The following is a 14,137-nucleotide window of genomic DNA, read 5'->3' on the forward strand; positions in this document are numbered from 1 at the left end:
GGGAAATGTGGCAAAATCAGATGGAAAAGATTCTCAACATTAAAAAGAAAATCAGACATTTTTCCCCCTCAATGTTTAACAACTGGAGTTCATTGGTGTCTCCTCTGGGTCTTCGCCTTGACCAGGATTCCTCAACGCATCAGAGCACACTCAATGGGCGACAACTGCTTGCAGAGCCCCTCCTCCACCATCCAGGAGGTTGGCATTGAGTAAATACCAGCTTCACCAAAGCATGATACATTGCAGACCCACTTTTACAATTCAGTTTGCCATTTCAGTTTGAAGTTTACTGACTCCTTTCATTGAAATACTGTTGCAAAAACACATTACACTCAGGGACAGGCACCCATCTCTTACATTGGAACAGGGTGCATTCCAAAAAAACAATAACTTGTCTTCTTAATGCTCACTCACTTTGCGCCTACTTGGGCAGTCACTGCATCTCTGCCTTGCTTTGCCTCTTGGTGCATACAGCTTGCCAGTAGTGAACAGTCAAAGGGTGGACACGTAGCTGTACAATGCAGCTACATTATTGTCACACCTGCAGAGTCAGCAGCTTATGCGGCAAATATACGAATGTATTTGAACGGAATACCTATGTCTCAAAGTCTGAGGGGAGTAGTCCTCAGTCAAGTCAATGTGGTCCTGCAACAGTAAGTCAACAGTAATGTCCAATCTTTGTCCATAACTTAGACATGACCTGTCAGCCACTTGGGTTGTTCAGAATCAGAGGTTTCCTATCATTATGGTCTGGGGAATGGGCCACAGTCAATCCTGCATTTCTAGTGCAAATAGTCCATGAATTAGTGATAAGGAAATAAGTTGCACAGAGATTAATTAGAGATCAGGTCAGTAATCATTAAAAACTGTTTTTCTAATTCAAGGGGAGTGGATGGCTGTGAGCGAGGGCAAGTTTTGGTCCATCCTAGAGGGTCCAAGTTTATTCACTAAAGGCCAAGGGGCATTATCAGGAGCCATTACTATCGGGGTGAAGTTGGTGAAGTCAATTCTGGGGATTGGAGATAATAAGCTGGGGTGCAGAGGGACAATTAATGTGAAGGGGCAACTCAATGTGAGGATGAGAGAAATTAAAGCATTGGGAGGGTGGGAAGGGAAGTTCATTGCTGGTCACCACTCTACCTTTGATTGGGGTGGGGGTGGAGTGAGTGGAGCAGCATGCTGAAAATCTAGCTATACCAGGAGTCAACGCGAGTGAAAAATATTATAAGAAGTATACAAAATTCAGAAATGTACCTGTCTTTTAGACCCAGGTTGACAAAGTACAGAACAGGTTGTTATACTTAACAAAAACAACTATTTGCTCCAATAAATAGATGTTAGCTATGGATAAATTATGGACAGCCGACATATAATTCTACTTATTAACCCCCTTATAAAACCCCCGCTACACATATACGGAGAGATACAGAAAAATCATGGGTGTCATGTGTGGAGGGAAGGACTGAGAAGGTAGTTAAATGGTCCCTGTCCACAGGGTTTACCTAGGGGACCCTTCTGGTTCCTCAGAACCTGCTGCTACTCCTCCGTTTTTCTTCTCTCTGCATTTTAACATTTTTTACAGGAGGCACAGAGTAACTGGCTCAAACTTCGATTAGATTTCCTACAGTGTGGAAACAGGCCCATCGGCCCAACAAGTCCACACCAACCCCCCGAAGAGTAAATCACCCAGACCCATTCCCCTATCCTATATTTACCCCTGACTAATGCACCTAACACTATGGGTAATTTAGTATGGCTAATTCACCTAACCTACACACCTTTAGATTGTGGGAGGAAACTCACACAGACACAGGGAGAATGTGCAAACTCCCTACAGACAGTTGCCCGAGGTGGAAATCGAACCCGGGTCCCCTGGTGCTGTGAGAGAGCAGTGCTCTCCAATGAGCCACCAGGCCGCCCCAAACTTACAAAGTTAGAAACTTACAAAGTGTCTAACTTTATTAGTTAAGTCTTACTACTTACAGAAACTGATGATGGAAGATAAGCTCGTTTTTTTTTCAAGCTTGAGATCTTGTTATTGCAGAGAAAAGGACAGCTGCTTGTTTTCCAGAAGTCCCGAACGCTTGCTATCAACAATCACACCCACACTGTTGTTGGTGGGCAGCAGGTTTTCGTCATTGTTAATTAGTCATCATTCCCCAGATCAATTAGCTTCTGGTTGCTGGTCAAGTTTCCCTTTCTGCATATCCCCGGCTCAATCTTGTCTGTACTAACTTCCCCTATAGGTTGACCAAACAGCAATGTATCAGCACTTAGATTGAATGCCTGGTAACTTGCTTTTAAAAAGAGCAGTAATCCTTTCCACAATCATTGGTGTTTAAAATTATCCTTTTCCCATTTCAGTCCACAATGAAAAGTATACAACAATAGTAAAATACAGACTTTACATAGTACACTCCTAACAGGCCATGCTGCATAATACTTCCATGTTGCACTCTGCCCAACTGGAGCAGGCAAAAAGGGGAATAGGATGGAAGCTGAAGAGCTGGGAGGATGGAAGCAGCATTCTTCAGAGCGAGCTAAGGTCAATAAGCAGGAGGAACATCACCTCCACCATAATAATAGTGACACATTGGGTGCAACAGGCGAGACAGGACACCTGGTTCCAATAGAGAGAAGTTGAATGAAGTCGTCATTCTGGATGTTTATTACTCAACAGATAAGAATTCTGTATTTATTCCCAGAAACATTATTTTAAAATTCACTTTTCCTAGTATTTCATAAATGTTAGCTTAACAATTGTTGAAGGCCTTACAGCACGTGATATTCCCACATTCTAAAATGACAAGATGGTCTGTTACAATGGGCATTAGGGAAAGAGTAGGGGTCTAAGGATAGGTATCCTCTACAGTTTCATCTGCAATAAAATTCAATCAGACTGGTTATGATTAAAGTGCCAATCAATTTATGAATGTGAGGTTCAACTTTCAGTGAAATGTCACCCATGCCAACTATGTGTCCTCAGAAGCATTTCCTTTATGTCTTCCCCACCATCTCCATCCCATCTACTGTATAAGGCTATTCATGACTGGCAGCTTTTAACGTGCTGCCCAGCTGGGTCTTAAAGATAGTGCCAGTGATAGGAAACCTGTAAGATCCCAGCAGTGGTAAGTAATCCCACTGTTAGGCATTTGAATGGCACCTTAGAGACATGATGCATATTTATTGAGATGAACAGTGAAGAATTGCATGAGATAGGTCACTAGAACTCCTGAGAACCCCTCCATGAAACTTCCCAAAATTAATACTTAGCTGATTGTTTGGAAATTCAACCCTATTTTCAAAATTTTTAATGCTGCTCATTAACTTGCATTCAGTTTCTTACAGATATATTCTTGGGAAGACTGATAACCAATGATAATACCAAATGACTCAATACAGTCTGTTCTGCTGTAATGAGTGTTTCTTCAACATGAATTGGCTTTAACGCGATTGAAGAATTTAGACTGTTATTTGCAGAACACGAACTTTCCTTAACTGTATTGGCTACAACACGATTTTGATCCTGTTAGTTTAAGTGGCACAGCTACTGCATGATTTTCTTGTAATGATAGAATCGCATGAGAACGGAACTATTGCGTTATGTCAGAACCGATTGGACTTCAAGAGGACACAAACATTAAACCAGAGACCCAGGTAATGCTCTGGGGACCTGGGTTTGAATCCCCTCCCCACACATGGATTCAATGAAAATCTTGAAATAAGAGTCTGATGATGACCATGAGTCTGTTGTTGATTATCATAAAAACACATTTGGTTCACTAATGTCCTTGACAGAAGGAAACTACCATCCTTACCTTGTCTTGCCTACATGTGACTTCAGATGCACAGCAATTGTCCTCTGGGTAATAAATGCCTACCCAGTGACGCCCTCCTTCAATGAATTAATTTTTTTAAAAGTCAACAGCATGCAAAAAAACAGACTTTTAATTGCCTCTTTAACAATCTTAATTAACTTCCCATTTCTTTCACTTGGGTTCAGTGTCACATTGCCTTTGTAGCAACCATTTAATTCCCATAGTAGCTTCTCCATCACTTCTCATCATGAATTTTGCTTTGGTAAATTATGCCCATGCTTTTCCCTTCCAAAACCTCTTTATGTCTTATTATTACTTGTTTCCTATTAGACACTTCTTGAAATCCTACACCTTTTCTTCAAGTATAATGTACCTCGGTATCATTGCTGGTTTTTTAGTACTCCTGTGAATCATCATGGGACGTATTACAATAAAAAGGTGTTGGATAAACACGAGTTGCTGCTGTTGATGCCTCAATATAATTCAGTCAGCACTAGCATCTTTTTCACCAGCTTTTTATTATTCAACAGCTTGTCTTGAACTAATTTGAAACAAGTGTCCAAATACCCCAAATTGATTGAAGTAAAATTTATTAATATCCTTTACCTTACTTTCAAGAAGACAACAAAGAAAAAAAATGGCTACCAATTCAAAATTGTATTGTTTTGGCAATAAGCTTTGAGAAAGTCTGAATGCAGAGCAGATGAACACTTTGTGATTAAAGAAACAGAAAGAGGGTTGAGTGCTAAGCCTTTGAATGATCCTTGCATCCATAGCTTTCTAACTCAGAAGTATGAGTGCTACTGCTGAACTGAAATGAGAAAACAAATACAATAAGTATGGTTTTGATGGAAAGATTTTAACAAGCCTCAACCAACAATGTTTGCTGAAACATTTATGGAAAACAGTGTCCTTGATGATTTAAATGTTATGAGGTGAGAAAACAGCTATTTTGCCCCAAGAAGAAGAAGCAGGAGGAAAATTCCATCTTGTTGTAAAAGGCAGGAATATCCTAGAAAAAGTACGTAGCCACCATTTTAATTGTTGGTGTATGTGTGGGGAGGGAGGGATATATAAGGGGTTAGGGAGTGGGAGGGGGGGGTAGAGGGGAATCTCTGAACAAAGACAAGAAACCCAGTAAGCACTGCAGAGAGAAATAGCATTATGAACAAACAACTCTAAAAGCTGGAAAGCAACAAATCACTGCAGAGTAACTAATAATACAATCTAAAACTTTTATTGAAAAACTTAATGCTGTTATACACTCAAGATTTTTAAAGAAAAGACTGACACATTAAAGGAATGCTGCAAAGTCTACCAAGTTCTCCAGCAATTCAATTAAAAGCAGCATTCATGACAACAAGGACATAACCCTAATGCACAGGAGATTTAAAGCAATTTTATAGATTGTGAATGGATTTGCAGTAATGAGATTAATTAGCACATTAAAATGAAAAAAATGTACCTCCCAACAGATTTCAGGTCAGGGGTCAACCATACAAAACGCTAGCTTGGATTTCATGGAAACTACAGTTCTTAACATACAACATTGCCTCAAGCTCAAATATGATACGCAGCATGACAGCAGAGTTACAAAGGAACAGAAAAGGAGGCAGATACACATGAAAAGACCTCAATGTGGTACAGCCGCCTTTAGAAAGTTAACCAGGGGATTTATTGGAGAACCCAAAGAACTGTAGATGCTGTAAATCAGAAACAATTGCTGGATAAGTTCAGTGGGTCTGGTAGCATCTGTGGAGAGAAATCAGGGCTAACGTTTCAGGTTTAGTGACCCTTCCTCAGAACAGTTATGACGGTGGGTCTCTTGACCCGAAACATTAACTCTGATATCTCTCCACAGATGTTGCTAGACATGCTGAGCTTATCCAGCAATTTTTATTTTTGCCATTTATTGGGGAGTTGGTGATCCAAGGTACTTCAGATGGGCAACAAATGCTGGCATTGCCAGTCATGCTGCTATCCCCTGAAAGAATACTATCTCAGTATTTATTTTTGATCAGCACAGGTGACAGGGTAAAATTGACTTATTGTTTCTATTGCCTGTTACATACATTGGATTATTAGTTGTTGACTGAAGACTAAGGAAATCCAAAAATTATTTGATATTGCTATACAATGTATTTCTTACAAAATGCTTTGACAACAGTGAATGCGAGGGGTAGTATTTGTGCTATGGCATCCAGATTCAGACCTCAGTGTGGATTTTAAAACTTTTAACCTCGCTTAAGAAGGTGAATCAACTGAGTATGGTGAAATCCCCTTGTCCCACAAACTGAGTTTCTTTCAAATAAAGGAATTATATGATTGCTCCTGTGACTTGCTGCAGATTGGTTGCAGATGTGCTTTCATTGGCCAAGGGAAATATAACTGGTCTATCAAAATCAACTTAAAAACTCTGATCTTAGAAATTCAATTACCCTGATGTATTTGTCCTGGTCGTATAGACAGAGGATCAGTTATAAGCTGTATTGATGTTCAAATAACTTTGTATTTTTAATTTCTTAAATGAATAAAATCATTACAACCTAAACATCTCACAACACTCCTAATGGCATTAGCATTCATTTTGGAACAGAGAGAAATTTAGTCCAGTTAAATGCCAGCATATATTGGTATTTCTTCCTGAAGTTACAGCTAGTGATATGTACTTAACAGTAAAATATGTCATTGTAACTTATATGTTGTAGATCAGTGATTATCAAAATTTAATATATATCAAGAAAAGCAGTTCTGAGTATCAATCACTGGGCAATGCTATTGCAAACTCTCCTCCATTCAATAGCTCAATCCTTTGCTCAGCCAAATTCATATCCATTCTGACATGTTCCTTTTACTCCACAGACCTCAACGTGTTGATAGCTAATACTGTAATTTTGCCCTTTAAAATTATAGCTTTGGGAGGCCACATAGTCCATGTCAATCCTCTCTGCTACTTCAAAACATGGAATCCATCAATCTAGATAAATTCATTTGCTGGAGATCCTTTCTTAATTCAGCCATGTCCAAGTACTTGTTAATTTTGTCTTGGATTATCATTTTGTTCCACTCCAAATAAATGTGAACTAGCAAATTTTAGCTGCTGTCATCTGATTGTTTTACCCAAGATCTGTCACGATCTGTAATTTTATAAAGGAAACTTCTTCATACAGTAAGACAGTATCCTGTCACCTTTTGTTCACATGTAGTCAGTACATGGGCTCTGACCAGCCAGCTCAGACCCAGTGCTGAGAATGAGGAGATTATCTCATTTTTTTTTCTTAACCCCCACGCTACCACCTAACTGCAGTAGTGCGTATTTTTCCCCAGCACCCATGTTGTGTGTGTGCAGGTGTGAGGCACAATAATAGACACAAGGTGCAAAAATCTTTATTCAGTTTCCACCACCAAGAAGAAAAGAAACACCCGAGTGGCCTGTGACAAGCAGTGCCCTTCACATCAAAGGGCAATGCTGTGTGAATCTCCTGTTTATTTTTTTTTTCTAAATTATACTCCATCTGCCACTCCTTGGCCCACTGGCCCAATTGACCAAGGTCCTGCTGTACTCTGACATAACCTTCTTGGCTGATGATACATGTTCCATCTTGAAATAACTCCACAGAGGTCAGTATGCTTCATCAAGTCACCCTCACTACCACATGGAGAGTCTTTGACATTGATCTAGCTCCCTCAGAGCCAGCTCTCAGAGTGAACAGCATGCCTGACACTCCTATTTATTTATTTCTTTTCTTTAGTGCTTATTTTTTTTCACAGCACCCATGTTGTGTGTGTGCGGGTGTGAGACACAGTGAGAGACACAAGGTGCATGAATCTTTATTCAGTTTCCACCACCAGGAAGAAAGGAAACACCCGAGTGGCCTGTGACAAGCAGTGCCCTTCACATCAAAGGGCAATGCTGTGTGAATCTCCTGTTTATTTTTTTTTTGCAAACTCCACATAGACAGTCAATCAAGGCTGGAATCAAAACTGGGACCCTGGTGCTGTGAGGCAGCAGTGCTAACCACTGAACCACCATGCCACCCCAAATTAGGGCTCACCAGTCTGTTTGCTGGAATGGTAGTCTTGTTATATGAGAAGATATTACATTGACTAGACCTTTATTCACTGGGGTTTAGGAGAATGAGAGGGGATTTAATTGAAATGTATAAAGTTCTAACAGCATTGGACAGAATGGATGTAGGGGCGATGTCTCCCCTGGCCAGGCTGTCTTGCACAATGGGTTTTGGTCGCCTGAGAAAATTAATTCCTTGACAACCAGGCCAGGATTTGCCAAATAGATTTCTGAATCACACTGTCAGCATGAAATGGGAGCCAGATCCTCATACCATGTAGGATACAGTCACTGGTTATGTTTGGCTTTGGGAGTGGCCTATTAATGGACAGAGAGTGGACGTGTTGGCCAATGAAGGTTGACGGAGGATTCTCAGAGTTGGAGGGTTAAATCAACTACTTTCCAGCCACAAAGCAGCTGCAAGCTGTACAGAAATTAAGGAGGGGGCTGGGATGTTTCAAAATGCAGGCAGCTTCTCTCCAAAGTTTTTGAACTCTAAGCTACAAATGGCTTTTTTAGTCAGGCTGCTGCAGTTTGTGATGTGCACTGACAGGAGAGATGGGAGATGAAGGATTCCTCTACAGGATAGCCTGCAGCTGCTGCTGCAGAGCCCAGACAACACAATGAAGGGCCTCTCATTCTGCCTGGAGGAGTGGTTCTGAAATAACTGCACAGAGGCCGGTATCCCATCACCACGTCACCGTTTATTCACTTGTGCACAGTACAGTGGCTGCGGCCAGCCTACTCGGAGTCAGTCCCCTTAATGGAGGAGATTCTAAATCTCCTGTTTTTTTTTATCTTATTAAACAATTACAAAACAGTTTACAAAAAACAGTTCACATTTACAGCTGTATACAACAGCAATTTTACAAGGGAGAGGAGCAGCAAAGCCAGGCCCCAAACCCTACCGTTCAACCAGTTTACAGGGAATTGAGGACAAACCCCAAATCCCAGTTAATCACCTGTTTTTTTTAGAGACAGCAACCGGAGTGAGCAGGATGTTTGACCCTCCTGTTTGTTTTTTTTTCCTCGTTTTTCTCTTTTTTTTGTTTTTCTCTTTTTAAAATTTTTTTTTAGTGCTTATTTATTCCCCAGCACCCATGTTGTATTGTGCAGGTGTGAGATACAGTGAGAGACACAAGGTGCACGAATCTTTATTCAATTTCCAACTCCAGGAAGATAGGAAAACACCCGAGTGGCCAGTGACAAGCAGTGCCCTTCACATCAAAGGGCAATACTGTGGGATCAAACAGTGAAGGGAGAATCTCTATTTATTTTGTTTTAGCGCCTGTTATTTTTTCATTTTTTGTTTATTCTTTTTCTTTTTTTCTCTTTTTTCTATATTTTTATTAACACCCACACTACCACCTAACATTTTTTCCCCAGCACCCGTGGTGTGTGTGTGCAGGTGTGAGACACAGTGAGAGACACAAGGTGCACAAATCTTTATTCAATTTCCACCTCCAGGAAGATAGGAAAACACCCGAGTGGCCTGTGACGAGGGCAAAGGGCAATGCTGTGTGATCAAACAGTGAAGGGGGAATCTCCTGTTTATATCTGTCAGCCAGAGCTCCCTGATTGGCCCAGGTTAACAACCCCAATCAAAGACCTCATAGTCAATAAGATCCACCTGGCCCTGGTTCCAATTACTACAGTGGTTGAGGCCATAATATTGAAAGTTTTCAACATGGAGTTTGGGCTGATAGGGTCAAAGTGTTTGGGGAGGAAGCAGGAACAGGGTTCTGAATTGGGTAATCAGCCATGATCACACTGAGTGGACAAGCAGGCTTGTAGGACCAAATGGCCTACTCCTGCTTCTATGTTCTATATTTCTAAGTTGCTATGCAAAAACATCAACATAAAATGTCTGCAGTGGTCACCTGACAACATTTTGTGATAAACTTTAACAGACCTATGTAGAATCCTTCTGCATTAAGTTTACATTTTACCTTAGAACATTGAAATCAGGAAATGGTGTCATTGTCAGGAAATTTTCATCTCCTATTTCATTTCACATGTTGAGAAGCAAAAGACTCATCTGCCAGTTAACCAGCTTGGAAAGATAATGGACCTCAATCCCAGAGTTCAACTGTACGGTATTATAACAGCTGCTTTTGAGCAACAGAACTGTGAAGAAATTTGTGACAAGAAATGAAATGATCCTCCTCCCTGTTTCGCTCATCTTCTTAGAATAAAGCATTCTGTGTGAAAAATAAAGTTGGGAAAACAATAATTCATGGAGAACTACCAAAGATATCTGCAGATTCTATTACTGCAGAGGATAAAATTCAGCCAATAACTAACAGTGGTCTCAGGTTTAGAATCCAACATCTCAAGGACTCTAGTGACATTTTAATGGCGCAACTTTTATTCTCCCTGTTTGTGTTAGGCACTTGTTCACTGCATTTTATGTGTATTTCATGTCAGAGCCTTATTATTTCTATGCTCTGGAATAGTAGGTTATAAAACTCCTTTTTCTTTTACAACGGTAAATGTTGGTAATTTGCTCCTTTACTGTTGAGTGAACTAGAATTTAATTGAAATGTGAAAACTACACAGAACATAGAACATTACAGCGCAGGACAGGCCTTTCTGCCCTCGATGTTGTGCCAATCTGTCATACCAATCTAACCTACACTATTCCATGTACGTCCATATGCTCGTCCAATGACGACTTAAATGTACCTAAAGTTGGCAAATCTACTACCGTTGCAGGCAAAGCATTCCATACTCTTACTACTCTGAGTAAAGAAACTACCTCTGACATCTGTCCTATATCTATCACCCCTCAATTTAAAGTTATGCCCCCTTGTGCTCACCATCACCATATTTGGAAAAAGGCTCTCCCTGTCCACGCTATCTATCCCTCTGATTATCTTATATGTCTCTATTAAGTCACCTCTCAACCTTCTTCTCTCTAATGAAAACAGCCTCAAGTCCCTCAGCCTTTCCTCATAAGACCTCCCCTACATACCAGGCAACATTCTAGTAAATCTCCTCTGCACCCTTTCCAAAGCTTCCACATCCTTCTTATAATGCAGTGACCAGAACTGTACACAATACTCCAAGTATGGCTGTACCAGAGTTTTGTACAGCTGTAGCATAACCTCATGGTTCCGGAACTCAATCCCTTTATTAATAAAAACTAAACACTGTATGCCTTCTTAACAACCCTGTCAACCTGGGTGACAACTTTCAAGGATCTGTGTAGCTGGACACCGAGATCTCTCTGCTCATCTACACTACCGAGAATCTTACCATTAGTCCAGTACTTTGCATTCCGGTTGCTCCGAGCAAAGTGAATCAACTTACACTTGTCCGCATTAAACCCCATTTGCCCCATCTCAGTCCGGCTCTGCAGCTTATCTGCGTCTCCCTCTAACCTACAACATCCTTCATTACTATCCACAACTCCACCGACCTAAGTGTCGTCTGCAAATTTACTAACTCACCCTTCTACGCCCTCATCCAGATTGTTTATAAAATGATGAACAGCAGTGGACCCAACACCGACCCTTGCGGTACACCACTGCTAACTGGACTCCAGGATGTACATTTCCCATCAATCATCATCCTCTGTCTTCTTTCAGCAGCGCCAATTACTGATCCAAACTGCTATATCTCCCACAATCCCCTTCTTCCGCATTTTGTACAATAGCCTACTATGGGGAACCTTATCGAATACCTTGCTGAAATCCATATACACCACATCAACCGGTTTACTCTCATCTACCTGTTTGGTCACCTTCTCAAAGAACTCAATAAGGTTTGTGAGGCACGACCTACCCTTCACAAAATGGTGCTGACTATCCCTAATCAAATTATTCTTTTCAAGATGATTATAAATCCTATCTCTTTTAACCTTTTCCAACACTTTACCAACAACTGAAGTAAAGCTCACTGGTCTATAATTACCAGGGTTGTCTCTACTCCCCTACTTGAATAGCAGAACCACATTTGCTATCCTCCAGTCTTCTGGCACTATTCCTGTAGACAATGACGACTTAAAGATCAATGTCAAAGGCTCAGCAAACTCCTCCTTGGCCTCCCAAAGGATCCTAGGATAAATCCCATCTGGCCCAGGGGACCTATCTATTTTCACACTCTGTAGGATTTCTAATACCTCTTCCTTGTGAACCTCAGTCACACCTAGTCTAGTAGCCTGTATCTCAGTATTCTCCTCGACAACATTGTCATTTTCTAGAGTGAATACTGTCGAAAAATGCTCATTAAGTGCTTCCCCTATCTCCTCTGCCTCCACACACAACTTCCCACTACTATCCTTGATTGGCTCTAATCTTACTCTCGTCATTCTTTTATTCTTAAATACCTATAGAAAGCCTTAGGGTTTACCCTGATCCTATCAGCCAACAGCTTCTCATGCCTCCTCCTAGCTCCTCTAAGCTCTTTCTTTAGGTTTTTTCTGACTACCATGCAACCCTCAAGCGCCCTAACTGAGCCTTCACATCTCATCCTAACATAGGCCTTCTTCTTCATCTTGACCAGAGATTCCACTTCCTTCGTAAACCACGGCTCCAGCCCTCTACAGCTTCCTCCCTGCCTGACAGGTACATACTTATCTAGGACACACAGGAGCTTTTCCTTGAATAAGCTCCACATTTCTAATGTGTCCATCCCCTGCAGTTTCCTTCCCCATCCTATGCTTCCTAAATCTTGCCCAATCGCATCGTAATTGCCTTTCCCCCAGTTGTAACTCTTGCCCAGTGGTATACATCTATCCCTTTCTATCACTAAAGTAAACATAACAGAATTGTGATCAACATGCTACATGCTAGAACAAAATGTGTTGTGACTGACCAAGGATGTGTTTAAAACAGGTTAAAACAGCTCTCTTCAGCTGATTGCGACAAATTTCAGATCAAACTGACACTAGCTGCTGCTTTATGCCTGTATTATTTTGTGAACAAGAATAAAAATTTAAAGATTACCACCTTAATTCTCCGCCTTACTTCCCTCCAACAGAACTGAGCGAACACTGGTGATCATAATTTGGAGATGCCAGTGTTGGACTGGGCTGTACAAAGTTAACAATCACACAACACCAGGTTATAGTCCAACAGGTTTAATTGGAAGCACCAACTTTCAAAGTGCTGCTCTTTCATCAGGTAGTTGTGTAGTATAAGATTGTAAGACACAGAATTTATAGCAAAGGTTTACAGTGTGATACAACTGAAAATATATATTGAAAAAGACCTGGATTGTTTGTTGAGTCTTTAACAACACTATAACCTGCTGTTGTGTGATTTCTAACTTTTACAACACTGATGATGTTAACTTGACAAACAATCATTTTTTTTAACCCATTCCACGTTTCAATTATCCCTTTCTTCACTATGACTTCAGCAGAATCTGCTTTCTTGGTAAAGACAGTTACAATATAACCATTTATTAGCTCAGCTTCCATGTCTGCTCATGTGTATCATTAACAAGACACTAAGTATTTGTCACCTTTTTCAGTTTATCTTATGACCTCTATTGTCATTAAAGTAGCTCTAGATTTATTTGCTCCACAATTTCCTCTTGTGGGAATGTACCCAACTATACCAAAGCTATATTTTCCTTTTTGCTTCCTCGTCAGTCTTTCTCTTACAATTCATGTATTATTTATACATCAATTGAACACCTTTGGTTCCTTTTCATGTTAGTTGCCATTTTTACTTATTCTGTCATGGATTTAAGTGTCACTGGCAAGGCCAATGTTTATTGTCCACCCCTTAAACAGGATATCAATTTGACACTATCAGAAGATAGCTGTGGTTCTCGAGTCACAGATAAGTCAGAACTAAATGAACCAGATGAGTTTTTACAACAATCAATGATTGTTGCCATGCCACTATTATTGAGAATAGTTTCTAATTTCAGATTCATGAATTGAACTTAACATCCAGCAGCTGCCAAACTGGGATTTGATTCCACTCCAGGAGCACTAAGGCTTACAGATTACTAATCCATCGGCAGCAAACATCTTCTCATTATTTTTTCTAATTCCTTTCTGAAGTTTCTATATTCTGCTTAACTTTCACTTGTATCATTAACTTGACATTTGGCATTGGTGCCCTTTTTGCTCCCTATCTTACTCTTTGTCCCATTTGTCATCCAGCTCTGGATTTGTTTGCCTTACTTGTCCCATTTGTGGGACTATATCAAAATCACAGCATTTTTTTACAATAGTCCATTGTTTAATTAGTTATGCCGGCAGACTATTCTTTCTGATATACCTAAGACAGAT

The 14,137-nt window shown here is 40.4% G+C and overlaps 1 protein-coding gene across 2 annotated transcripts in view; it reads left to right on the forward strand.

Moving 5' to 3' along the window:
- The window catches only part of kcnip4a (potassium voltage-gated channel interacting protein 4a), a 349,299-nt gene that overhangs the window by 275,623 nt on the left and 59,539 nt on the right, over positions 1-14,137 (forward strand). The gene's annotated exons all lie outside the window — the stretch shown is intronic.

Source organism: Hemiscyllium ocellatum, chromosome 1 (assembly GCF_020745735.1).
Source record: "Hemiscyllium ocellatum isolate sHemOce1 chromosome 1, sHemOce1.pat.X.cur, whole genome shotgun sequence".
Taxonomy (NCBI): Eukaryota; Metazoa; Chordata; class Chondrichthyes; order Orectolobiformes; family Hemiscylliidae; genus Hemiscyllium; species Hemiscyllium ocellatum.